Raw genomic sequence first — 23,807 nt, 5'->3', positions numbered from 1 at the left:
CACATGTTATCGATGAAAATAGTTTCATGCTGCAAGAACCTTTAACTAAAGCCATGTTCGCGATAAAAATAGTTTCCATTACTAAGGACAGGCCATGTATATACAGTCGGTTTAGTTGTGGTCTGCTAAATCCATATGCGTCGTGAAAAAAAAACATGATTTAATTTGCAAAGCCTCATGTGTTTCAAGTATGAATAAGAACTACGGACTCTTTTTGTGCGATTGAAACACATTTCCACAGTTTTTATTTCTTAGTACATGTTGTCTAAAGTAACATTTGCCGAGGGAGAGAGAAGCATACCCCTCTCTCATTATGATTGTTATTAAAAGGTACTAAATCCGAAATAGACAATTTCATTTTGAAGCACTTGAAGAAAGAAAACTTAGACATACTTTTACGCAATGCTCATTTAATCCGTGAAGGACAAAAATATTCCACCGTCTCTGAATGATGAACTAAACTAAATAAGAAATATATACAGTAAATTCATTCAAAGTAGAAAAGGGATCTTATATCAAATAAGGCATTACAACAAACATGGTGTTATCTTAGTAAAAGAAATTACATCATTAGAAGAGAAAAGGTAAAAAAACCAAACATGAGATTGAGATTAATACATCTAGGAGGAAGTCGTAGACATCACTGTGATCATTTTGCGGCCTGGGGAGCAAAGGATCCATGGTTTTTATATGCCTTCAACTCCTTGTGAAGACCCTTCAGCCATCACAATCATTCATGACACAAAGAGGGGAATCAGACACCTCAACAAGATTCTAGAGGAAGTGCCCAAGGAAAGAAGATTATTGAGGAAGTGCCCAAGGAAAGAAAAAAGAATGTAAGAACACGCTCATAAATGTGAATTGTCAAGGGCAAGATGAAATGCAAGAACAAGCACGCTCATAAATGTGAATTGTCAAGGGCAAGATGAAATGCAAGAACAAGCACTGATGAGTAATGATATACTAAAAATTCCTTTCTTTGTTGTTGTCAGCCCTTGTTTTTCAAATATACATCGAGGCACTTAGGTTGTACTCATATCTACAACCCAATCTCGTAGCTCTTTTCTCTTTACAACCTACAGACAGATTGAACAAATGGAGATTGCTATATGGTGGACTACCTATAGATTACTAACTTTACAAAATCCCTCGCATCCTCTCAATTTCCGATCCTATGAAATTCATTGTCATTAGGCACCTTTTGACCATTATATCCAGAATCAAACGGTTTGGGGTATGCCAGAGGGTTTCAGAATCTCCTGAGAAGCACCAAATGCTTTATTTCACTCCAGTTTTCATCAAGACCATCAAATCCTGATCATGCAGTCAACCATGTCGTGCCTTTGGTGCCTTTGTTGCACAAAGGCAGAGGAAATGCATCCCTCAGTTATGTATGCTAACGCCTAGATCATATTCCATCTTGCTGGCACATGCAATCAGGTTGGGAAGGTGTATATGGAATCATTAGGTTTCCTGAATGCGATGCCCCTTATCTCACTATGGTGCAGTATTTCCAGCATGTGGTGCTTGAATCGACTCCATTTGTTGTTCAAAGAAACAATTTGAGTTTCATATACCACTATATCCATTTACACGTTAAGCAAAGATGGGGAAATATTTAGAGCATGTATGTGAAGGTCAACTCGGAGATGTATTTCAATTTGTTAACATGGCTAATGCGTTCTGAAAAGTAGCCAATAGCTACAGTCTTGGATGGTGAAGGAATAACAAGGGCAGCAAACTGCTTCCGTAGTTTGATTTGCTGAAATATTCTAGCATATACTCAAAACTGAAACTGATTCGGTGTGATTTGTAATACTTTGTTGACGATATAATAGCAGCTCAAACTGACCAGATATTCCCTCCTAACAGGTAACGCCTGTATCCCATCAAAAAGTGAGGGAAGTTCCCCCCTTGAGTCATCACAAACACTTCGCTCTGAACACAGACGGTGTAATCTAATGCTGCTAACCGAGAAGAGTACCCCTACAGAGAATAGGTTGGTGAGTAACGGTATGAAGATTCAATGTGAATTGATGAACAGTTCAATGCATGCATACTCATCTGACATTCAGAATGACATCCAGCTAGGCTATTGGGCTGGCTGGCGGAAACAATACCTCAAACTCAGCAAGCTCTTCAGACAATGCAAGAGTGTCCTTGGTTTGTAAAAGAGGGAACATCTGGCGAAGGGGAGCCATGTATTTTGCAGCATTGTATATTTTACCGAAGGCAACGTAGAGGAAGGTTATATTGTCAAACCCCATGCCTCGCATCATCATACCAACCTGCTCAAATTCAGTCAGTTAACATATTAGCTCTAGTGAGTATATTTACATATTTGAAAGCTTCTATATTTGTTCTGAATGCTACTAAAGATACGCAACTGATGGCACTGAACTTAAAGGTTATTATTATTGACCTGAAGCATCACAAACTAAGCAACAAACATCAATTCTAGTATTACAGACCTATTGTGATGTTAATTAATGTCCTGAAATACGAATGCATCATTGGGTGTACATATATCCACACAAGTGCTTTAACCAGTGAAAAAATCCCTAACCTCTAGAGGAGTAAGTGGGCATTTCCCATCCCTTCTGTTTGCCTCGGAATTGATAACTCGACCAGGTCAGTGAAACTTCCCTCTCCAGCTCCTTTCACGGGCATTTCCCATTTCAATTTTCTCCTTCCAGCCACCATATCCTAAACAGTGTGCGCAAATTTTAGTGTGACGGAAGAACTATGTAATAGTTAACTCACAAGAGAGAGTATATTAAGACCTCTTCGAAACGGAGATGCACCGAGACATATTTCCCACCAGCCAAAGAACTCCTTTTGATCATTCGAACAACCATATCGTCTGCAAGAACCCTTACTGGTTCGGCAAACCGCAGAGCCTCGTAGTTTACCAAACACCTCAAGGCCTGGATATTCGATGGAACTGCTGAACATAATGATCTGGGGATGAGTAGGCTTTAGTTCGCATATTTGGTATGCTACTTATATTATGATTGAAACGCAGCAGAACATCTTTTGGGAGTTCCTTCACAACTCTTACATGTTGTCTGAGTGTCCCGATAAAATGATCTTCATAAAAAATATCACTAAATTTGCTGAGAAACAAAACATCAGAAAGAACCAATACATATTAGAACAAGAAGTAGAATTTCAAAAATATTCATGAGTTTATAACTAACAGAAGTGAACTTTAGAAGTCAAACAAACTGCTCCAGACACTAAAACAACGAGCAAGAGACAACTGCTCCAGACAGGCATCCATCATATAAAAATGCAATTATCTAATGTTTTACTGATTGTGAGAAACAACTGGAGAGAGCCTGGTATACCATAACTGATTCTGAGGAAGAGGTGCATCCGGAAAGCAAACCAAGACAGAATGATGTACAGATATTTACCGGTCTCACTAACATTTTCATCTCAAAGCATCCAACATCCTCACATCATGCTTCTTGCGCCTGCACCGGTGACGACTCTTCTGCTCCCCAAAACTATTATCACCAACAATGACCATCTTATCCATATCTGTGATGCAATCTGCAATGAAAATAAAAAGGAGAACATATTAAGTACCACAGCTTGCAGAATAATAGAGATCAATACATAGAACGAGGGATGAGTGCAATGTTGCATTCCCAACAAAGATAGCTTCAAGGGACACCAATACAAATACAATGAATCCAGGATCAAACATCATAACAACACCACTATTAGCACTAAAAGATAATTTCCATTCAGTTTATCTAAGACAGAAAAATAGCAAGACTAACCAGATATCCAAGAGATCGCAAAAAATTAAGTCCGTAACATATAGCATTCTGAAACAGGAAATCCTAGAAGTTAGTCTTCATTAGAAAGCTGAAATTTTCCAGAATTTCTAACATGGCCAACAAATCACAATACCACTATTAGCACTATAAGATAACTTCCATTCAGTTTGTCTAAAGCAGAAAACAGCAAGACTAATCACAACCCAAGAGACTGCAAAATTGTAAGTCTGTAATATATAGCATTCTGAAACGGGAAATCCTAGAAGCGAGTCTCGCTAGAAAACTGAAATTTTCCAGAAAAGACAAAATTGAACCGTGTTGAGAAGTTGAACAGCTAGGCCACCAGTCTGCCACATTTCTTGGGCTCAGCAGCTTAGTCAAAGGTGACGAACATCCGTTCCACTTTAGACAAATCTGTCATGTCACAATTGGCATTGCATGTCAACAGGAGCAGAGCAATCCTAGTAGATATCAATTTTCATAAACTCATGCTTCTAAGTAGATCAATCCAAATCATGTGCATACACGACAAATAGCAAAGCAAGTATAAAGTAAGAAAAAAAAGATCCAAAGTAGACGAATGCATATTGACTGGCAACAATACTCACAGTAGCATACTTTGATTAGTCTGGGTGGATTGAAAATCTTTGTTGTTTTAGGTTTCCAGCATAGAAAATAGCTCTGATGAAGCCCTGGACATGAGCTCTGAGAACGCGTGTACACCAGCTCTAGTGTGTAGAACTTAGAAGCTCTCTTGCTTTTCATAAGAACTTGAAAGCTCCCTTCTTTTCTTTTCTCAACAGTACATGCTGGGAGGCCAGCTCATGAACAGAAAGCATTCCACCCAGGATGCACATACTTAATATGGTTCAGCTCCTAATATAGCTGAAATTCGTTGTCTCAATAGTGCTTTGGCAGATGCAGTACAACCAAATGACCCTCACTCGTGCCCCTCCTCGACCCTGCATCGGCTTCCTCCGCTCTGCTCTGGCGACGGCAGGACCAGCACCCGTGCGGCTCTGCTCCTTGGGCGATCGCGGCCGGTTCCCCTATACTCTTCGCTACTGCCGACGGCAAGGAGAAACCTACAGATATGCAAACTATGCATGAACATGTATGTACAAATTAAGGACACAATCTCACATTCCTCAAGCGATCCATTTACATCAGTGTCAAAATAACCAAGATGGATGCTCATACTTGCAACTCACGTGTTACTCATAAGCCACCTTGGTCTCTTATGCAAGAGACAATGACGTTGATGGGAGAGGCAAACAGTCGTTACTAAGAAGCTACCTAGCGTGTAGCCTGGAATACTTGTAAATGATACGCCATTTTCCAACGAATAAAGGCATTTCCTGGTAAAAAAAAGCGCAGGAAAAAGAGGAGCAATCAAGGATTATGAAAACCACTTCAACCCATAGACCTGCCCAGGTGGCTCACCTCAACAAACTCCTGGAAAAGCATGTCGAGTTCTTCATGCCAGGTACCCTAAGCTGCAACAATACACCATCTATCAAAAGTACATGTACCCACTATGCAGAGAACATTTTTATTTGCAAAGAAGAAACCTAAGCCAAGCTCTTGGGACCCTGGAAAACAAACCGAACTATTGATCACTATGAAGCATGAAATTTTATATTCATAAACTGTGCGTCTTGTTCTCAAGAGAGAATAGTGTATCAAACTTACCAGATAAACAGACCATTAATACATGAACATCTTTAAAACATGGACAAGTTTGTGTCCAGATACAATAAGACAACTTGAAATAAAATCCAGAATATATCAAAACTGTTAAGTGAATGACGCAATTATTGATACAAAACGTGATAAACGAAGAAAGGATTAGTGTGCCATACCATAAAAAGAAAAGCCTGCAGTTTTGCAATGCAAATGTTCTACATCTAGTTCCTCGAGGCTGAAATCAAGCGTCATCCTGAGACAATAAACAATAGGGAAAGACAAAAATGAGCACTGCAGCACATGGGCAGAATACACAATAAAGCAACAAGAGAAGAAAAAAACAGAGGAACAAGTGAACAAGTACAATGATACTACCAGGAACAAATGATTATAATTATCTCAGGAAGGAAGTGTATCTGTGTATATACAGAGAAAATTGTAGCCATACAACTTAACGTAAGCATGAGCTTCCGAATGGCAAAATCATTGGTCCGACGAATCCGACAATAAAACCGACATGTTATGTAAATGAACGACAAATGGGATGACAAACAGGCTTTATCTACCTCACAATCTGAGAAAATAAATACATCAAGACATGTCCAATGTCAGCAGTGGCCAGATTTACCAGAAGGACTTGTATTCAAGCATGGTTATTTGCATTTTCTCCAACTCTACATGATAATAAGCACATGTCTATCTACTATTTTTATACTGCTTAGCTCTAGGCACAAAGAGTTGATGTCATTGTAGCCTACTCCCTATGTTCCTAAAAATTTGTCTTTCTAGAGATCTCAACAAGTGACTACATGCGAAGCAAAATGAGTGAATCTACACTCTAAAATATGTCTATATACATCCGTATGTGGTAGTCCATTTGAAATCTCTAAAAAGACAAATATGTAGGAACGAGGGAGTAGTTGAGAAGCCACATCTGGAAGTTGTTCAGTTCAAAAGTATGTCAATAGGATACCCTAAGCTGCAACAATACATCATCTATGTTCATACTGAAGAAAGGTTGTTGTATGCTGACTGCTTACTTTAAACTAAAACAATAACAGAAACTGCAGAGGGGTCTTTTAGATTATCATAATGCCGACAACGCTTTGCCATTGACAGTAGGCATGTGATCTATACTGTCATTAAATAGATTAGCAAGCCTAACGTCTTTCAGTAAATATAATTGACATTGGTGGCAGGCTAAGATCAAGATCCCATGTAAGAAAGAACAAAGACCAGGATCTTAGGTAAAGAACTCTCCATTTTAACGCACATGCAAGGCACAATAGCAAGCTCACATGAGCATAAGGATACTCCATTTTTATGCAGTATGCACATAACCATGATGGACAGACAATGAAGCTAGACTGTAAGGTCCAGTTCTAAATTTACACTTGCAGTATCACATACCAAAATGGATGCAGTTTTTACATGGAGTAATTAGACTGTTGAAATAGCAAGGGAATGTCCAAAGGTGTCCCATTTCAGTATGTATGGCTGCTAAATCTAACAGAAAATTCATGAGGTGTCACCGACAACAGAACCTATACCACAAAGTAAAGCCTACCACCACCGGCAAGAGTACCAAGCAAAGAAATTATCTAATTCTAACGAAACCACGATCTTAAGCCCGGAGAGCCCTTCAAACTGAACCAAGACCAGTAAGCCTGCAAATCAATCAACATCACAAGAGGCAATCTGTTAGCAAATCCATTAATTTGATATCTATTATATTAGTATCATTACTTATACAGTAGGTATCAAATTAGGCGGAAGTCAATCAAAATCAGCACAAGTGCACAATAAAAGTCAGCAACCCATCACCTGCAATATAGAACATACTTCAACGGACCAACATACCGCTAAACAACAAGGCATATCGGCCATCCACTTGAATTATTATATATAACAACTTTGCATAGCACATTGACTAATCAGAGAGAGTGTGAAATAAGTACCTGAAGAACAGAAGATTCAGAATCAAATCAATTCCTTGACTATCAATCGCACTTGCTGCAATTTTTTCTGAGTACTTCATCTTGCTATGTTGGATGATGCAACTTCACTGAAATTGACAGAGAGCGGATAGAACTCAGGTGGCCAAAATATGTACAGGAGATCAAAACCTAGGGAAAGAGAAAAAGGATGTAGAGGCAAATCTGAACCACCTCAAGGTCTTTCTCCTGCTGCTTCGGTGGGCGACCCTCCCTCAACCGTTGACCCCGCCCGTATTCGACGCTCCACCAACCCTGCTGCTTCTTCCAGGGGCGCAAGATTCGCCATGGCCTTCTGCCCTGGCCCAACCGAGGGAGGTTCCTGAGCCGGTGGCTGACAAGGGAGGGAGTAGAGCGGCAGCTGTGGTGCCAAGGAGGAAGGAAGCAGGAAGCGGGGGTGGAAGCAGAGACGGCGCCTCTCATGGCGCAGGGGAGGTGAGGACGCGGTGGCGCGACGAGTCGACCGGCCAACCGCCGCGGGGAGGAGACGGTGTGCAAGGCGTCACCCTTCTCCCCCCCTGCTGCTTGTCCTCCTTGCCAGCCACCTCCTTCGCCCTGTCGTCCGCATCCTCCCCCTCCACTCCTCCGCGAAGACCCTGTTGCCCTGCTCTCGCACGACGGCGACCAGATCCCAATCTGGAACCAAGGAGGCATGGAAGAGAGGAGGAGACGAGCCAAGAGACAAGGCCGCGGCGTGGGGGAGAGACAAGGCCGGCGACGTGGGGGAGAGGAGAGGAGGCGGCTGTGAGCGAGGAGAGGGTGCGGCTGCTGTGGGGATCGGGGAAAGGGGCTAGGGTTCAGCTGGTGCGACACGAGGGGATTGGGAAGGAGGTCAATGCGGCGCGTGAGGATTGGGCAAAAACGTCCCGCACATGCGCGAGAGTGACCCAGCCAATGCGAGCTCGAGGCGATCCCACCCGTCATTGGACACAAAACAACCGTGAGGTGAAAAAGATTTGACCATAAGAAGAATATCCAACGATCCAGACGCGCCAAAGGCCAGATCAGACGGCCACAAAAGGCTGCGCGTGACGGAGCCCTCTAGAGGTGAGTTGGCTAGCTTCATTTTTGTTTTAAATAAGTGATGCACTAGAGCAAATGACAAACTATTCCGAAAGATATAAGTGAAGATCAATAAGTAGTCGAATAATTATGCAACTATGTGAAGACTCTCTCATTTAATAATTTCTGATCTTGATACTTTATTCAAACAGCAAGCAAATCTAAAGAAAACTACATTGCAAGGATAGCATAACTTAAGTGAAGAAGCAAAAAACTTAGGTTCAACCGATACTAACCAATAGTTGTTGAAGAAGGAAGGTGGGATGCCAACGGGGGCATCCCCAAGCTTAGATGCTTGAGACTTCTTGAAATAATATCTTGGGGTGCCTTGGGCATCCCCAATCTTGGGCTTTTGTGTCTCCTTAATTCCTCTCATATCATGGTTTCTCTTTTTTTCAAAAGCTTCATTCACAACAAACTCAACAAGAACTCGTGAGATATGTTAGTATAAACCAATGCAAAACCTTATCATTTTCCACTGTAAAAAATCACTAAAATTATTATTCAACATTGAATACTAAATGCCTCTGCATATTTAATACTCTTATCCTCAAATAGAATTATTAAACAAGCAAACATATGCAAATAATGCAACCATAACAGCAATCTGCCAAAACAGTACAGTCTGTAAAGAATGCAACAGTACAGTCCCTAACTCCAAAAATTATGAACTAAAATTCCCACTGTAATAAATTTATCAGAGCTCAATATGCAAAAAGATTCAACATTATACCATTCTCTGACTTTCTAGGGAATTTGTGCAATAACGGTAAACTTTTTGTTTTCAAACAGCAACATGTATACTAGCAAAATAAGCATGGCAAAGGCTATCCTTGACTTCTTATTGAAACTAAAGATGCAAAACATTAATCTAAACAACAACAAGCAAAAACTAACAAAAGGAAATGACGCTTCAAGAAAAACACATATCATGTGGTGAATAAAAATATAGCTCCAAGTAAATTACCGATGGAAGTGGACGAAAGAGGGGATGCCTTCCGGGGCATCCCCAAGCTTTGACTTTTTGGTTTCCTTGGATTATCTTGGGGGTGCCACGGGCATCCCCAAGCTTAGGCTCTTGCCACTCCTTGTTCCATAATCCATCAAAAGAATTCACCCAAAACTTGAAAACTTCACAACACAAAACTCAACAGAAATCTCGTGAGCTCCGTTAGAGAAAGAAAACAAAAGACTACTTTAAGGTACTGTAATGAACTCATTATTTATTTATATTGGTGTAATATCTATTGTATTCCAACTTTTCTATGGTTCATACCACTTAATACTAGCCATAGATTCATCAAAATAAGCAAACAACACATAGAAAATAGAATCTGTCAAAAACAGAACAGTCTGTAGTAATCTGCATCAAACGTATACTTCTGGAACTCCAGAAATCCTACCAAATTAGGAAGTCCTAAGCAATATGTGTAAAAATCTATAGCAAAAATAATAAGATAAGAAGCACGTTTCTGTGAATTAACAAAACTAATTTACTGGTGCAAAAGTTTCTGATTTTCAGCAGGATCAATACAACTATCACCGTAAGCTATCCTAAAGGTCTTACTTGGCACTTTATTGAAACAAAAGTTATAAAACATGATTACTACATTAGCATAATCATGTGGACACACAAAAACAGTAAGGATAAATATTGGGTTGTCTCCCAACAAGCGCTTTTCTTTAATGCCTTTTTAGCTAGGCATGATGATGATAATGATGCTCACATAAAAGATAAGAATTGAAACATAATGGGAGCATCATGAAGCATATGACTAGCACATTTAAGTCTAACCCACTTCCTATGCATAGGGATTTTATGAGCAAACAACTTATGGGAACAATAATCAACTTGCATAGGAAGGTAAAACAAGCATAACTTCAAGATTTTAAGCACATAGAGAGGAAACTTAACATTATTGCAACTCCTACAAGCATATGTTCCTCCCTCATAATAAATTTAAGTAGCATCATGAATGAATTCAACAATATAACAAGCACCTAAAGCATTCTTTTCATGTTCTACTAGCATAGAAAATTTACTACTCTCCACATAAGCAAACTTCTTCTTTATGGCATACGTATCATCACAATAATCATCATAGATAGGAGGCATGCTTTCATCATATTAAATTTGCTCATCAAAGCTTGGGGGACAAAAAATATCATCTTCATCTAACATAGCTTCCCCAAGCTTGTGGCTTTGCATATCATTAGCATCATGGATATTCAAGGAATTCATACTAACAACATTGCAATCATGCTCATCATTCACATATTTAATGCCAAGCATTCTATGTAATTCTTTCTTCTAGTACTTGAGCATAATTTTCCTTCCCATCATACTCACGAAAGATATTAAAAAGATGAAGCATATGAGGCATCCTTAATTCCATTTTTTTGTAGTTTTGTTTTATAAACTATACTAGGGCTAAAACAAGAAACAAAAAGATTCGATTGCAAGATCTAAAGATATACCTTCAAGCGCTAACCTCCCCAGCAACAGCGCCAGAAAAGAGCTTAGTTGACGGGGTGTGAGTGAGTGCCCTTTACCTAGCCTCCCCGGCACGGCGCCAGAAAAGAGCTTGATGTCTACTACACAACCTTCTTCTTGTACACGTTGTTGGGCCTACAAGTGCACAGGTTTGTAGAACAGTAGCAAATTTCCCTCAAGTGGATGACCTAAGGTTTATCAATCCGTAGGAGGCGTAGGATGAAGATGGTCTCTCTCCAGTAACGCTGCAACCAAATAACAAAGAGTCTCTTGTGTCCCCAACACACCCAATACAATGGTAAATTGTATAGGTGCACTAGTTCGGCGAATAGATGGTAATACAAGTGCAAAATAGATAGTAGATATAAGTTTTTGTAATCTAAAAATATAAAAACAGCAAGGTAACAAGTGGTAAAAGTGAGCGTAAATGGTATTGCAATGATAGGAAACAAGGCCTAGGGTTCATACTTTCACTAGTGCAAGTTCTCTCAACAATAATAACATAGATAGATAATATGACAAGCCCTCAACATGCAACAAAGAGTCACTCCAAAGCCACTAATAGCGGAGAACAAACATAGAAATTACGGTAGGGTACGAAACCACCTCAAAGTTATCCTTTTTGTTCTATCTATTCAAGAGTTCGTAGTAAAATAACATAAAGCTATTCTTTCCGCTCGATCCATCATAGAGTTCATACTAGAATAACACCTTAAGACACAAATCAACCAAAACCCTAATGTCACCTAGATACTCCATTGTCACCTCAAGTATCTGTGGGCATGATTATACGATATGCATCACACAATCTCAGATTCATCCAACCAACATAAAAGTACTTCAAAGAGTGCCCCAAAGTTTCTACCGGAGAGTCAAGAACGTGTGCCAACCCCTATGCATAGGTTCCCAATGTCACGAAACCCGCAAGTTGATCACCAAAACATACATTAAGTGGCACGTGATATCCCACTGTCACCACAGATAATCATGGCAAGACATACATCAAGTGTTCTCATAAAAGACTCAATCCGATAAGATAACTTCAAAGGGGAAACTCAATTCATCACAAGAGAGTAGAGGGGGAGAAACATCATAAGATCCAACTACAATAGCAAAGCTCAGCATACATCAAGATCGTGCCATAGAGGGAACACGAGAGAGAACACGAGAGAGAGAGAGAGAGAGATCAAACACATAGCTATTGGTACATACCCTCAGCCCCGAGGGTGAACTACTCCCTCCTCATCATGGATAGCGCCGGGATTATGAAGATGGCCACCGGTGATGGGTTCCCCCTCCGGCAGGGTGTGGGAATAGGGTCCCGATTGGTTTTTGGTGGCTACAGAGGCTTGCGGCGGCGGAACTCCCGATCTATCTTCTGTTCTGGAAGTTTTACGATACGTAGGTATATATGGGTGCAGGGGGTACGTCGGTGGAGCTACGGGGGCCCCACGAGGTAGGGGGGCACGCCCGGGGGGGGGGGGCGTGCCCCCCACCCTCGTGAGCACCTCCCGTATCTTCTGACGTGGGGTCCAAGTCCATCAGGTGGGTTTCCTTCCAAAAATAACTTCTCCAGTTGATTTCGTTCCGTTTTGACTTCGTCTGATATTCCTTTCCCTTGAAACACTGAAATAGGCATAAAACAGCAAATCTGGGTTGGGCCTCTGGTTAATAGGTTAGTCCCAAAAATAATATAAAAGTGGATAATAAATGCCAATATTGCCTAAAACAGTAGATAAAGTAGCATGGAGCAATCAAAAATTATAGATACGTTGGAAACGTATCATTCATCATCTGGATCTTACACTCCTACCTCTCGGAGCGGTTTTGCTTCCACCTCCACTTAGGCCATTTAGTTTGCTACGTTTGAGGTCCTCATTGAGCTACGCTATACCGAGGTCCGGATGCAGACCCACCCAAGTTTTTGCTATTATCCATCCTTGCACGACGATGGTCGTGTCCGTTTTCCTATCATTGATCCGGCATTCGATAGTGATACTAGCCACCTTTCTCGATACATCACTGCTAATTATCTTCTGATTCACAAGCTGGCTCGAGAGCTGACTTGTGCTCGCACTGCTTTAGTAGCCGCCAGGTCCTATCCCACTCCCCCTTCTATGGGATTTACTACTTATATTGTGCACGGTTCTAGCTCGCCTGTTTCCCCTGTTACATTTGCGAGTAGCTCGGGCACCTCGACAGTGACTCACAGTGCCCCTGCTGAGTGGGCGTCTTTTCTCGCCACCCCCGCACCCCCCATGCTCCCATCTCATCCCGCACCTACCCTTGAGGGAGAGCCCTTGAGGCAGTGTCGTCATGTTACCTTTAACCCGGAGGTCTCGGTTAACGACGTCAGTTCAGGATATGAGTCCGGCCCAGGAGAGGACCCAGCAGTGCCGACAGAGCACTAGAGTATCTGAGTATCCGAAGTTGTCATGTAATGTATGTATGTAGTTGTACGAGCCATGATGTTTTGTTTCATGTATGAGAGTAGTCAAACCCATCATGATATCTACCATTCATGTATGAGTTTATGTATAATTATGTTGGAACTTTTTATTATTCACTTTGTTTCTTGATGTTTTGCTTTCGCTTCTTTCGGGTTTGTTGCTGGATTTTCTTCCCATTTTTGGATATTGTTCATCGTGGTTGCTTTTTATTGGGGAAAACAAACAACAGGACGATGTGGGGAGGCAGCAGCACGCATGCTTGTGAGGATGTCCCTGTTTGTTGCTCAGCAAGATAGGCAGGGCATTCCCCCAAGCCATATCCGCAACCACCGCCTCCACCGCCACACCCGCCGTCCACTAAACAAATTATGCGCATGTTTGAAGAAAGAAGGAACAACAATCTGATTGAGCTGTTAAAAAGTGTGCAAGCTATGGTTGGGCAGAATAGAACTCAGAATGGTCATCACTCAAAGCTGTCAGATTTTCAAAGGACTAAACCTCCTAGTTTCAGTCAAGTGGTCGATCCTTTGGAAGCCGATGATTGGTTGCGAACTATTGAGAAAAAGCTTGAGATTTCTCGTTCTGAAGCAGCTGGCAAGGTTCCGTTTGCTATACACTATCTTGAGGGCGCTGCTGCTATATGGTGGGATAATGCTAAATCTATGTGGCCTGCGGACGAAGTAATCACTTGGACTAATTTCAAGGACCATTTCCGCAAGCACCATATTCCCGCCAGTATTATGAAGGTAAAGCAACATGAATTCCTTGCTCTCACCCAAGGAAGTCTGTCAGTAAGTGAATATTTGCACAAGTTCAACTATTTGACCCGTTATTCTCTCTATGATGTGGCCACAGAAGAAAGGAAGATCGACAGGTTTCTTGGAGGATTAAACCAACACCTCAGGTGCACTCTCAGTATGCTCGACTTTCCAGACTTTGGTAAACAAAGCCCTCATTGCAGAGAGGGAGCACAAGCCTATGCACGACAACCGCCCCACAAATAATGACCACAAGCGTAAACTCGAGCCTAAGAAGGATGGACAACCAGTGCAGAAGGCTCGTACCTGGCAGCAGACTCAAGTTGAGTACAAACCAAATTGGCAGCAGAATGTGAACAAAACCACTACTCAAGTCAAGAATGTTGTGACCAGTCCAGTGCGTGAAGAGTGTCAGTGCAACAACTCCTCCTTCAACTGTGGACAATCCGGACATTATGCCAGATAGTGCCCCAAGAATGGCAAGTCAAATGCCCCATTCTAGACGCAAGTGAACCACATGGGGCCATACCCTGTCCAGAGGACCATCCAAGGGCAAGTTCACCACCTCTCCACAGACGAAGCCCAAGAAGACCCAGAAGTCGTCATTGGTATGTTTCTTGTTAATAGCATACCTTATTTGACTCTAGGGCTTCCCACTCTTTTGTTTCACGGAGATTCATTGCCCAAAACAAATTTCCTTGCTCGATTTTGGGAAAAAGTATGATGGTACAATCCCCGGGATCCGTGCTCAGAAGCAATCTGGTCTACCGTAGTTTAGAAACTGATATCAAGGGAGTCCATTTTCCAACTTCTTTGATAGACATCGAGTCTGCCAAGTTGGACGTTATTTTGGGAATGAACTGGTTGACCCAATATCAAGTATGCATCAACTGTACGACCGAGAAGTTACCTTGACAAGCCAGGAAGGGCGATCCACAAAATTCTATGCCCGTAGAATCATCCCCAAGAGAGAATTGGTCTTCACCGCTGCAGCTCAAGAATTGGAATTAATTCATGTGGTCAGTGAGTTCCCCGATGTATTCCCTGAGGAATTACCCAGAATGCCGCCAGATCGAGAGCTTGAGTTTGCAATTGACCTTGTGCCTGGGAACGCATTATACAAGAAGTACTATCGAATGCCTTTGTTAGAACTAGTTGAGTTAAAGAAACAGCTTGATGAGGTGCTTCAGAAAGGATATATCTGCCTGAACTCTTCACCATGGGGATCACCCGCAATATTTGTGGACAAGAAAGACGGCAGTCAGAGAATGTGTGCGGACTACCGTCGGTTGAACGATGTCACTATCAAGAACAAATATCCACTGCCAAGGATTGATGATTTGTTCAATCAACTCAGTGTGGCAAAAATATTTTCCAAGATTGGTTTAAGGACCGGGTACCATCAGCTCAAGATCAATAAGGAAGATATTCCTAAGACCACATTCACTACCCGATACAGTCTTTATGGATATACAATGATGTCTTTCGGTCTCACCAATGCCCCTGCCTTCTTCATGCATATGATAAATAAGGTATTCATGGATTTCTTGGATAAGTTTGTGGTGGTCTTCATCAATTACATTCCCATATACTCAAAAGTGAAGAAGAGCATAAGGAACATCTCAAAGCAGTCTTGTAGAGACTTCGTGACCATCAGCTCTATGCAAAATTCAGCAAGTGTGAGTTTTGGCTCAAGCAAGTCGGATTTTTGGGACATGTTCTGTTAGCAGAAGGCATAGCTGTGGATCCCAGCAAATTGAAAGACATGCTTGATTGGGCAGCACCCACGACCGTATCCGAAATCCGGAGTTGTCTTGGACTAGCCGGATACTACCACCGCTTTATCGAAGTTTCTTACAAGATTGCCAAGCCGATGACAGAGCTCCTCAAGAAAGATAAGAAGTTTGAATGCACTGAGGACTGTGAGAAGAGCTTTAATGAGCTAAAGACCAGATTAACATCAGCACCAGTATTGACTCTCCCAGACATCTACCGCAGCTTTGATGTGTACTGCAACGCATCCAGGAAAGATACTGGATGCATACTCATGCAAGATGGCAAGGTTGTAGCCTACGCATCTCCCAGCTATGACCCCACGAAGGGAATTATCCTATGCATGATTTGGAGTTGGCCGCAGTTGTGCACGCTCTAAAAATTTAGAGACACTACCTCATTGGAAAAAGGTGACAGATATTTACCGACCACAAGAGTCTCAAATACATATTCACTCAACCAGACTTGAACCTTCGACAGCGAAGATGGCTCGAGTTGGTCAAGGACTATGACCTGGGAATAAATTACCATCTGGATAAGGCCAACGTGGTTGATGATGCCCTCAGTCGCAAGCCGGCCAGTTTAAATGCCAAGATGGATTCCTTTCCTCCTGAACTCCAACAAGAGATTGCTTAGCTTAAGTTGGTGATTGTGAATGCCGGTCTTGCAAATGTGTTAGAAATAACTCCTACCCTCGAGGATGAGATTCGCATAGCCCAGGCAGACGACTCAACTCTACAACACCATATCAAACGCCTGCAAGAAGGAAAGACCTAGGATTTCTCTAAGGAACCGCAAGTACACTACAGTTTCGAGGACGGATTTGTGTACCTGAGCAAGCAAACCTGAGAAAGAAGATTTTGGCAGAAGCATACGAATCCTTGTATTCAATTCACCCTAGAAGTACCAAAATATACGAAGACCTTCGACAGATATTCTGGTGGGATGGAATGAAAAAGGACTCGCATACTTTTTCCTTTGTTGTGATGTATGCAACAAAGTGAATGCAGAACACCAAAAACCCGCTAGACTTCTCCAACCCCTACCAGTTCCGCAATGGAAGTGCGATGACGTCTGCATGGACTTTGTCACCGGTCTACCCAGGACGCACCAAGGCAATGATGCAGTATGGGTCGTGGTGGACACGCTGACTAAGGTAGCTCATTTTATTCCCATCCGCACCACATGTCAAGCCGATCAACTCGCACAGTTATATGTGTCCAGGATAGTCAGTTTGCATGGAGTCCAAAGAACGATCACTTCATACCGAGGATCACTCTTTACCTCCGCATTCTGGTGACGCCTCCGTCAAGCCTTGGGAACCGGCCTAAAGTACAACACAGCCTATCACCCTCAGACAGATGATCAGACTGAGCGAGTAAATCAAATACTTCAAGATTTGCTTCAAGCATGTGCTTTAGCCCATGGACCCAAGTGGGAAGATTGTCTGCCATATGTGGAGTTCTCATACAATAACAGTTTCCAGACAAGTCTGAAGATGTCCCCATATGAAGGTTTGTTTGGCCGTAAGTGCCGCACTCCGTTAAACTAGTCTCAAACTGGAGATAGCCGCATTTTTGGAACATATATAATAATGGAGGCTGAAAAGAAAGTAAAGGAGATCCGACATAGTCTGCAGTTGGCAAAGTCTCAATAGAAGAGTTACTATGATGCAAAACACTGCCAAATCAGTTTTGAACCCGAAGAGCATGTGTATCTCCGAGTCACACCAATGAAGGGAATCAAGAGATTTCAGACCTGAGGAAAATTGGCACCCAGATATATTGGTCAGTTCCTAGTTATGACCAGAGTTGGCACAGTTACTTATCAGTTGGAATTACCATCAGAATTGTCAGAAGTACACAGTGTGTTCCATGTCTCACAACTAAGAAGATGTATTTCGCCACCCGAGAAAAGGACTGGTATGGCAGAAATAGATATTGCCAAGGATTTAACCTATTAGGAGAGACCATTCAGAATATTGGATGAGACAGAAAGAGTCACTCACAATAAAGTGATCAACTTTTATAAGGTTCAGTGGGAGCATCACACCGAGGAAGAAGCAACTTGGGAAAGATAGGAATTTTTAAGGACAACTTACCCAGAATTGTTTTCCCAAACAACCAAATCTCGAGGACGAGATTCATCCTAAGTGGGGGAGGTTTGTGACAGCCTGGTTTTTGCCTTTTCTCCTTTTCCAAACTTCATTTGCTTCTGCTTTGAAATTGGGTTTTTGAATCAATTCAAATGGACTCAAACACTTGGGTATGCCTTTGATTTTGGGCCAAGTGACCCATCCATCTCTAACTCATCATTCTTTCTCTGAAAAATCCCAAAATGACCCAAGGAATATTTTTCATAAAAGAAAAATATTCATTTTCTTCTCTGAAATTCAATTCAGAAATGTGTGCTCCAAAGCAACCCTAATTTTTATTTCTCCTAAAATCATGAGAAAATTCCCAAATATTCTTTGAACCCTAGGGCACCTCCTTGAGCAAAAATATTGCATCACTTTTCGGAATATTTTTGCTACAGAAAATCATTTCTGTTTTGGACAAAAAAGGCACTATACACAACAAGTATATTTTTCCTTGATCCAATGAGGCTGATTTTTCTTGAGCTTCATTACCCTCCTAAGTAACCTATAAACCCCAAATCTCGGACCTAAACTCTTCCTAGATCTCTCCAAGTAAACCTCACAAGTTACTGTCCAGAAACTTACCAGGAAGAAACCCACTCGCACAGCGCGCCTATGATCAACTCAAAGGCTTGGAGCAGCTCAAACCATCAAGGACTACACGCCAGACATGAAATAAATGCAAGGCGCAGCATGATGCCAGAGTTCACGTGGTGACCGTGTTTGTCCAAGCGTGCTGGCATGCCGACGATGCGCTTTGTGTTGCGCCTGAGCTTCTGTTGAGCTCGTGCTCACTTCCCCGCTCGCCGCACCTTGCCAAACCTGGCCACAACCACCGTCTTGTCGCCATTAACTCTCCCCTGGCGCTCGCTGACACCGGAGCTCACCGCAGCGGGGACGGGCACGACGCGGCCAAGTGCACAGTGCGCCCGCGCCACTGTGCTTGTCGCCACCCGCGCTCATGTGCTCGTCTCCATCATCCAACAGTGGTTGCATGAGCTGCGTCTCCTTCTCCCCCTCTAAATGATGATGTTCGTCAACGGCGCCGTGTCAGGACCCCGACTCAATGCCACATCAATCTAGCATGTAACACCTCATATCACTTTGCGACCTCACGCACAGTATTCCCACGGGTGTCGCCTTACCATGCCCGGGACCGTTTGCGCCTTTTGGCACATGTATATAATAGTGTTGCTAGCATCCATATGACAAGGAGCCCGGGCTAACATGGCTAGTCGTGAACCCAAAGTGGCACTAACTTACAGGTACAGGCATACATGACCCAGCAACGAACGAGTCTGTCATCAGCGAGTGAATCCGGGCTGTAGCACTGGGCTAGCAGGACTCCGGTATTCATCGCGTGACATTTCCCCGAAGGGACAGACACAGGAACGAAGAAGGACACATGTCGGCCAGCCTAAGTGTTCCGGAGCAGTACCAAGCTACCATGGCTCAGTGGAAGCACTAGGAGACATTTCCCGGTAAGAGAGGCTACTAAGGATAAACAACTAGATAGTCAAATCCCACACATACCAAGCATTTCAATCATACACACAATATGCTCGATATGTGCAAATACAACAAGGCATCACAACATGACTCTACAACACAAGTACTTTACATAAAGGCTTAGAGAGCCACACATATCATACACACAAGTATGGGTCACACGACCCAGCATTCAAGTCATACAAACATACAAGCCAACAGCGGAAGTAACTTGTCTGAGTACAGACAACTATGAAATAAAAGAGGCTTGGGAAAGCCTGACTATACTACATGGTCCATGGTGAGCTTAGGATCACCACATGGGCTTCAGCCTACTCATCGACATCGACGTCTATGAAGAACCCATCAGAAGGGGTTGCAGTGTCTTCTGTAAAACGTAAATTAAGCAACATGAGTACAAAGGTACTCAGCAAGACTTACATCAGATCCTACATACATGCACATTATCAAGAAGGGTTGGTGGGGTTATTGCAGCAAGCCAGCTTTGACTCTTGGCTAAGCTATCTCATGTGACTCCAACTTGAAATGGTTTTGCACACTCGAGTCCACTGCACACCACTTCAATACACTACCGAGGATCCACCTCCGTCATCCTACGAAAGAGCCATCCTCGGCACTCACCCTTATCTTGAGGCTTTTAGTTGTATCCATTTACTTGTCTATGAACTGTATAGGCAACCAAGTAGTCCTTTACCGCGGACGCGGCTATTCGAATAGATGATGTTAACCCTGTAGGGGTGTACTTCTTCATACATGTTTCCACCACTTAGCGTCTGCACACGACATGTGCTCGGCAGACTTCAAGCGAAAGCCGATGTGGGTGTATGTAACGCCCACGATGCAGCTATATCTCTCACGTGTCGAGGCACGACTTAGAGGCATAACAACATTGTAGGTTTTGTCGCAAGAAGGGTCATCTTCACACAATCCCATTTAATGAACAAGAATGGGATAAAGAGAGTTGGCTTACAATCGCCACTTCATACAGTACATAGATTAATCCATACATCATTCAAGATACACTCATAGACCGGCTACGGTCAAATTCAAGTGAAAAGAAGATAACCCCAAATGCTAGATCCCCGATCGTCCCAACTGGGCTCCACTACTGATCATCAGGAAACGAAACATAGTAACGACCAAGGTCCTCGTCAAACTCCCACTTGAGCTCGCTTGCGCCACTTGCACTGGTATCCTCGGCACCTGCATCTGTTTTGGTAGAATCTGTGAGTCACGGGGACTCAGGAATCTCACACCCGCGAGATGAAGACTATTTAAGCTCATGGGTAGGAAAGGGGTAAGGTGGTGGAGCTGCAGCAAGCACTAAGCATATATGGTGGCTAACATACGCAAGTGAGAGCGAGAAGAGAAGCAACACATCGGTCGAGAAGCTAGAAGTGATCCTGAAACTACTCACGTTCATACATAACCCAAACCGTGTTCACTTCCCGGACTCCACCGAGAAGAGACCATTACGGCTACACACGCGGTTGATGCATTTTAATTTAAGTCAAGTGTCAAGTTCTCTACAACCAGACATTAACAAATTCCCATCTGCCTCATAACCGCGGGCACGGCTTTCGAAACATAATACCCTGCAGGGGTGTCCCAACTTAGCCCATCACAATCTCTCATGGTCAACGAAGGATATACCTTCTCCCAGGAAGACCTGATCAGTCTCGGAATCCCGGTTTACAAGACATTTCGACAATGGTAAAACAAGACCAGCAAAGCTGCCCGATGTGCCGACAAATCCCGATAGGAGCTGCACATATCTCGTTCTCAGGGCAACACCGGATGAGACTAGCTACGAGTAAAACCAGACTTCGAGTTTCTCGAGGTGGCCCCGCAGGCAGCTCAGTTCGGACCAACACTCGAAGGAGCACTGGCCCGGGGGGGGGGGGGTTAAATAAAGATGACCCTCGTGCTCGCGAAAACCCAAGGGAAAAAGGCTTATGTGGAAAATGGTAAAACCAAGGTTGGGCCTTGCTGGAGGAATTTTATTCAAAGCGAACTTTCAAGGGGGTCCCATAAATCACCCAACTGCGTAAGGAACGCAAAATCAAGGAACATAACACCGGTATGACGGAAACTAGGGAGGCAAGAGTGGAACAAGACACCAGGCATAAGGCCGAGCCTTCCTCCCTTTACCAAGTATATAGATGCATTAATTAAATAAGAGATATTGTGATATCCCAAAATATCCATGTTCCAACAAGGAACAAAATTCATCTTCACCTGCAACTAGCAACGCTATAAGAGGGGCTGAGCAAAAGCGGTGACATAGCCAAACAACGGTTTGCTAGGACAGGATGGTTAGAGGCTTGACATGGCAATATGGGAGGCATCATAAACAAGTGGTAGGTATAGCTACCATAGCGATAGAGCGAGCAACTAGCAAAGCAAAGATAGAAGTGATATCGAGGGTATGGTCATCTTGCCTGTAAGGTTCTCAGAGTTGTCGAAAGCTTGATCCTTGTTAGCGTACTCAACAGGTTCCTTGTTCATGTACTCGTCTCCCGGCTCTACCCAAAGCCAGAGCACAAGCAATGGAACCACAATAAATCACGGTGCAATGCACAAGCAACATGATGCAATACATGGCATGATATGCGAGATGTGATATGCAATGCGTATGCGTGCTCCGGAAGGAAAATGATGAACAAGGCATCAACTTGGAAAAACAAGTATGCCGCTGGAAAGATGAGATGATTTCGGTTGAAATTGATATAAAGATCACCGGAATCGGATGCACGGTTTGCAAATGGCAAGCAAAACAAGGATGGCACAATTTTGCGATTAACAGCATGATAGCACTTGGAATACATCAACAAGCTATGCTACAGCACCCCAACATGACAACAAAGGATATTACAGTGAGATACAAGAGATTCTTGACAAAAGATGAACACTGAGCTACGGCTAATTCACATATTAACAGGTTTAAACAAACATGGCAAAAGTGCAAAAGATAACAGCAGCACAGACTTGGTGAAAATACTAACATGGCAGAAACAGCATCAGGAAGCAATGTTTAGGGCAAGCAAACATCATGCTACAGGAACATATCATAGAAACTTAAGGCATGACATGATACTACTAAATGCACAGAAAAAAAGTCCCTTAGTGACCATGAGCCAAAAAGGATCAGAAGATATGATGGCACCCATGTAAACATAGCAAGTTTCGTTAACAGATTCAGCAAACAGAGCATGGCATTAACAACATTATGAAGGCATCTTTGCGAGCTCGATTCACTCATCACAAGCCATTGCATGACAAGATAAGCATAGCACCAGCAATAATACATGTTTATGAAACTAAAAATGGCAAGAACAAGTTTATAGCATGCAAGGATCAACTACAACAACCTTGGCAAAATTGAATAACATGTAAACAATCTGGCAGGAAACATTTTATAGCAAACGTAGAGCAAGAAAATGATATGCTAGGCTACTCCATAAGTGCAAATAGGGGCATGGATGGGTAGAGAATAACCGTATGTTCAAAACATCCTTACTGAAGTATCTTAAAATAAGCATGGATCTCTCTGTAGCATCAAGTTTACATGGCATCAAAATAACAGCAGAGCAGAGACTGAAATCAGCAACATCACGAAGCCTAGTTTGCATGCTTGTTCTAGTCACCACATAAATCACAAAAATACATCGCAAGCACCTGTGTAAAGAAGACATGGCATAGTTCAAGATACATGTAGAGTTCATGCTCATAAGATGCACACATCAAATGCAACAAAAATGACAAAACATCAAGTTATGTTAACTGACAGCAGTAAACCTCATATAGCACTTTTGCAATGATGATTCCAGCATCAAGATGAGCTCAACCAGACATGAAAAAATGGAACGAAATGAAGAGCATCTCATGATGAACATTTCCATATATCATATGCATGAATCGGAGCCATGTGCATGGAGTTATGATGCGATGAATAGAGCCACATATTATGACAGGAAAAAGACTTGGTGGGATTTTCACCTCTGAATCCCAGATCTAGGGTTTCGGGCGCGCGAATCGAGGATCGCCGGAGATGGGGCGGCGAGGTGGCTGGAGAGGACGGGGGAGGCGCCGGCGGGACGGGGACGGCCGGATCCGGGCGACGCCGGCCCGGATCTGACCGGAGCTGGAGCCG

The 23,807-nt window shown here is 42.8% G+C and overlaps 1 pseudogene across 1 annotated transcript; it reads right to left on the bottom strand.

Moving 5' to 3' along the window:
- Positions 1–949: 949 nt before the first annotated feature.
- Positions 950–8,303, bottom strand: LOC123069937 (O-fucosyltransferase 9-like; annotated as a pseudogene). Its single transcript, XR_006433236.1, has 12 exons — positions 7,646–8,303; positions 7,436–7,542; positions 5,235–7,144; positions 5,003–5,149; positions 4,400–4,876; positions 4,106–4,205; positions 3,433–3,558; positions 3,062–3,116; positions 2,784–2,961; positions 2,567–2,706; positions 2,121–2,288; positions 950–1,986 (listed from the first exon to the last, which is right to left on the bottom strand). The product of XR_006433236.1 is annotated as an O-fucosyltransferase 9-like (transcript).
- Positions 8,304–23,807: the final 15,504 nt, after the last annotated feature.

This window comes from Triticum aestivum, chromosome 3B (assembly GCF_018294505.1).
Source record: "Triticum aestivum cultivar Chinese Spring chromosome 3B, IWGSC CS RefSeq v2.1, whole genome shotgun sequence".
NCBI classification, from domain to species: Eukaryota; Viridiplantae; Streptophyta; class Magnoliopsida; order Poales; family Poaceae; genus Triticum; species Triticum aestivum.
This window is presented reverse-complemented; position numbering and strand designations above follow the sequence as displayed.